At 33.3% G+C, this 5,556-nt stretch overlaps 2 non-coding genes across 2 annotated transcripts in view; one reads left to right on the top strand and one right to left on the bottom strand.

Moving 5' to 3' along the window:
• The first annotated feature begins 4,959 nt into the window (after window positions 1–4,959).
• On the top strand, window positions 4,960–5,039 carry Trnal-uag. The gene has a single exon. It is a non-coding gene; the product is annotated as a tRNA-Leu (tRNA).
• A 516-nt stretch (window positions 5,040–5,555) lies between these two features.
• Trnaq-cug overlaps window position 5,556 on the bottom strand; it is a 72-nt gene continuing 71 nt past the window's right edge. Inside the window, exon 1 of the tRNA in view lies at window position 5,556. This exon is cut by the window's right edge and continues 71 nt beyond it. This is a non-coding gene — a tRNA (tRNA-Gln).

Raw genomic sequence — 5,556 nt, 5'->3', positions numbered from 1 at the left:
ACGCGCGGCGCGGGGGTTAACCCAGCCGTAGCGCATTCGGAATCGCTGCGGGTCAGTTACGTGAAAATGGCTCGGTACGTGCTATACATCGTGCTTCGGCAGATAGGACCGAGATCCCGCTCGCGCCGTAAGTACGGCATTGTGCAGTTACGCAAGGAGGATTATGTCGGGCAGGGACGGATTAATCCATCACTCGTGGGCGAAACAATGGCGCCGATTGTCGATTATTTCCCCATTGTGCAAGTAATCCCACGTGGAAAAATAATGAAGTTGTAAAATCGGCGTGTGCAACATTTCCGAAATGAAACGCCTCTGTAACATTGTGTTCGAAGATAATTCAATGTGTAATCGTGATAATATTGTAATTACACTTAATCTTTAAGTAAATAGATGACTACTGCATCCACGCATTGTTATCTTAACAATCTTGTCAGAAAAGGAGAATAAAAATTTTACCTAGAACTTCATTATTTTTACATTCCTCTGTCTCCTTTAAAGACGTAAATAATATAAATTTAACTGTATACATACTTTAAAAAAAGTATAACTATAAAAACAAAATTTTTTGGCTATCATGAGCACTTACTCAAAGTTTAATATACAATTTTTTAATCGTATAATATATTTTTATCGTATAATATATCATAATATTGATTAATGAGTAATAAAATATTAATCCAGAGTTCAGTTATAAAAAAATAAGAATAAATTATGAAATAATATACTAAATTTTATTTATTTATATAATGACTACATACAAAATAAATAAATATTTACTTAATAAATAAAAGAAATGATAGCTAATTCAAATTAATAATTTTGTACCAAATAAATATATTTAATATCTAAATATTTAGTTTTGACAATATTTAAATAAACATTTTATTAAAATTTAGTATATTTTTATCAGTGCGTTAACGCATTAATACACAGCGCCGTGTCGGAACTATCTCGATTCCAATACGAATACAAAACATATCAGTTACGTAGCCTCGGTTCTGTTAGTAACGGACCTGCTTTCCATGCATGCCGGATCGGATACGTGCAATTGCGGCGGAACTTGCTACAGTGGAGAGTCTGTATGCACTCAAGCGCATCCCGAATCCGTAGGTCAGTTACGAGAAAATATTGACTGATCGCGCGTAATGGTGCATTTGATATTAACAATAGTACCCTTCCCTTGAATCTATCCGCTATCTCTCGCGCGCGGGCGGGCAAATCGTACGCGTGCATCAACGTGCGTGAGTGCAGCATACGCATGGCTATAACAACGGGGTAAACATAGGCGTGCAGATATTAAAGCGAGCGTATTTCCTGACTCGCATCAATTGTCATTAAACGACATGATTATTGCACATGTTGACGATTATTGCTGCGATAGACCATTACTGGAATATTCGTGCGAGCCATGGCCTCATAATGATCGATAGCCGATATATATTCATCGGGCATTTCGTTAATGGCACATTGTGCCAGCCAATGGTGCATTGCGAAAATTGCGACGTTTCGTTAACGAGGCGTTTCGAGAATCGCTGTTAACCGAACTGTCGTTGTCTCCAGTTTGTGCGAAACATTGGACATCATAGATACGACAGACAAATGGAAATGTATGGTAAACGAAAATAATGAAGATTTTAATGCGATTATAATTTATACTTCGCGTTTCTAAATTCACAGCTAACTGAAAATGGAAACTGGAACTTATCAGCTTTTTAAAATTACAATCATACTTCAAATTACAAATCAACGTCACGTATCATATAATACAGTCATATATAAATTATTTAAATAAGTTTCCTATTTAAATTTTTTACTTGATAGAAATTTATTCATGATGTTTAATCTTTAAACGTCACGAGAATAACATATTATGTATTCGATTGCTTATGACTTTTATAAAAATTAATATGTATTATAAAAAAAGAATTTGTTTCAATCGAAACTTTAGACATTAATGAATATAACAGTATTAAGCAAATGTATGTTTATTAATAAAAAAGTTACAAGTAATGAAAAAAGCATTGGAAAAAAAAGCAAGAAAGGTATGCCATGTCGAAAAGGCTTAAAATTTAGGGATTAAATATTGCTTAAACGATTTCTTTTTTTTAAATTTTTAAACTTAAAAAAAATGTTTTAAACACGACGTTTTTGTTTACGTTACTTTTTGAAAGCGTTTAGTTTAGATCTCTCATTTTTCCATAGTATGGTAGCATGGCTTTCACGCTGACCCTTTCACAGAAAAGGGAAAGGAACGTAGAAAATCGAAACAGCTACCTGTTGATCGTGTAATTGTAGCCATTTAACCAATTAACGGCAGATATTGGCGATGCACTGTATGCGTTTCACAAAGAACGAAGACTTTCGTATCGAACGATGAAAAGCCATCATCTCTTCAGCGAGTTGCTTATAATATCGTTGGCATATATTACGGTAAGTTACGATACGTCGACGACTTGATGGCGGAGAAGAGTACCTGTTTAGCATCGCGTTTAGCAGAATCATGCCGCCACTTTGGTCCGATACTCGTGGCTGTCGTCGCGAATGATCGATCATATCGTTCCGGCTATGCGTAGTTGAAATGAGGATAATCTCGATGACTCGCACCCTCTGAATTACGTCTCGCATGTTACATATCATATAGAGAAAATCCCTCGTGAGCATGTATCGTTGTATAAAGAGAAGGATAGAGGGGCAAAAGAGGGAGGCGCCGTCAATTCTTACGAATAAACTGCTGGGAGCCAATTGAGGATGATAAATCTATTTTATTTTCGGCGAATCATGCAACTCGTGGGGAGAGTAATAGAGATTATTAGGAAATGCAGGTGCCGCTTATGGATATTATAAGCTCTATCGAATGGCTCCCATAAAACAATAATGGGATCGGTCGAATGATGTGAAGAGAAAATGGAAATGATGCGAAAGGAAAACGCGTTTACCTCATTTTATCACGAGATACGCACGTAAATCTATACTGATTTTCATTATCGACGAAAGTGGCGGTGAAAGTAATTGATTTCAGAAAATTAGACGAACATCTCTTCATTATGTGTGCAGGGAATTCTTTTTTCGAAACATTCTCATGTTCAGGTAGCAAATTTTATTTCGGTGATTTTTAACTCAATTCAATATATTTTCAATTTAATCTGGGAATAGTCACCTGAGGTAAAAAAAGTGTGAATTGTTGTAAAATATTGCTTTGTATGGATAGTGTTTAATATTTTTTTATTTTTTAATAGCTATTCTTTACGAATCTTTAAATATGTAATTCCATTAAAAATCCGTAAAAAAATTGTTGTATAAATAAAATCTTTATTTTTTAGAAATAATATTTTAATAAGCTATTTAACGTGCTTATTGCATTTAATATTTATTTGATTTTTTTATTTACCCTTTTCAGAAAATTGTTATTAAATCCATATCCATATAATATTTTCAAATACTAATATATTGGAAACCAATTAATAATATACAATTGTTGTTAATAATAAAGTGATTTTAATTGGAATATAAAAACAAGCGTAAATATGGAATATAAAAACATGTAAAAACATCAGGTGATTACTCTTAGATAAAAGAATTACTTTTGGATGACATTTTGCGCTATATAATTAATAGCTCTGTCACAATAGAAAGAAGGAGATGATTTCGCGTGTCGGCTATAAAATATAGTCAGAGCATGGTGCATCAACGGGAGACGAATTTATCTTCCTCCATTTTCCGGTGTCGTATCTCTCGCGACGGTAACGAGACGGGGAGAGAGAGAGAGAGAGAGAGAGAGAGAGAGAGACTCCGGACTTTCAAGACCCGATTTCGGTTTATCACGTCGGCTTATCTACGTTATACGAGTATTCACGCAAATTTATCGATCTGTCTACAGTCGTTTCGACATAACCGAAGCGCTTCGTTTTGGCTCTTGAGCGTCAACTTTATGCCGCGATCCCTCGGGGACGCGATAAGGAAAGGAAAAAAAAGAAGTCAGCGGAGTCACGTTATGAGCATGAATTTTTATATTGAGATCTTATCGCTTAGGGTACAGTGCTACCGGGAAGGGAAAATAAAAGAGGAGATTTGTGGCGCCATAATGACGTTTTGCTATTGCAACGCGCGCGAAATGGCCAATTTATTCGTTCATTTTAACTCTTTCAAGATCAAGTTTCCTTTTAAAGCACTCGCCATTTTTTAATATCTTTTCTTTCTATGATTGTATTTATTTCAATTTGAAAATAATTTGACCTTAGGATTCGCTATTGCGATTATAAAATCTGTATTTATTTCGATTTTGACAAAGGTTTTTTTCCATGTCGTATTATTTAAAATGTTTTATTCAACAAAGCGTTTATTAGTAATAATTATAAAGACAATTGATAGCTACTATTTAATTCAACGTTAGCACGCGAAAACACACGTAACGGAATGATATCTTATTGTTAGCTGTACATACGATGCTGACTATGAGAACAAGCTGCTAGGCAACGCGACGTGAGATATGCTTGTGACGTATCAAGGCCAATACGATAGCACGTGCTGGGAGAATGTGAAACAATGTTAGAGATACATGATTCTTACATTTACGGGATGTTATATTAAATGCATTATTTCTCTTATTATTGTATATAGCACGTTTAGTATATCGGATATATGTGATCGGAGTTTATTTGAGTAAAATGTTTTTTCATAAAAAAATGAGTAAAAAATCTAGAATGTATTTTTTTTAGATGTATAATTTTTTCAAAAATGAAAAATATTTTTAATAAAAAGTGAGTTTAATTATATATTAACGCTTGGATATATTTAATAATAGGATATATTTGATAATTCATTACGTATAGTTAAATAAACGGACACTATTTTTATATTAATTTTGAATTTTGCAATTATACTTTAATTAGTTTTAAATCAATACAATTTATTGTGAAGGAAAATTACATTTATATGCAGTTATGGTCCCGTTCTATCGAAGGCAGCGTGGCCGAGCGGTCTAAGGCGCTGGTTTTAGGCACCAGTCCGTAAGGGCGTGGGTTCGAATCCCACCGCTGTCAAATCTTTTTTTTCATTTTATTTTTTATTTTATTATCTTTTGATGATTTGATTTTTGGTAGAAGCGATTGGAAATTATATGAGTCATAAAAATAGTATATATACGAATCAATTTAATTATTCTAGCTATGCTGTATTCATATTAGTATTTATTTCATGAAATTAACAATTATATTGTTACAATATGTTTAAACAATTATCTCTTAACATTTTCTCTTCAATACCTTACATATCAATATTATCGATTTTTTTTATAACTTCGTTACATATCGAGAGGAAATTTCAAGGACAGTATTGCAACAATTTATGTAGGCAACTTTACAGTAATGTGATCATTATCTATGCAGCCAATAATACACACAAGTTTGTGTTGATTACATAGCTGTGTGTTTAATATATGTATAGTATGAGTTTACATAATTTCATTCTGCGGTGGTAAAATTAATATTTAAAAGTGGCACTAATTTATTTGGTGTAATAAATATTTGGTGAAATAAAGAGCGAAAAATCAAAAGTTAA

Source organism: Atta cephalotes (assembly GCF_000143395.1).
Source record: "Atta cephalotes unplaced genomic scaffold scaffold00015, whole genome shotgun sequence".
Classification (NCBI taxonomy): Eukaryota; Metazoa; Arthropoda; class Insecta; order Hymenoptera; family Formicidae; genus Atta; species Atta cephalotes.
Note: the sequence above shows the minus strand (reverse complement) of the source record. Positions and strands in the feature narration are given on the sequence as shown.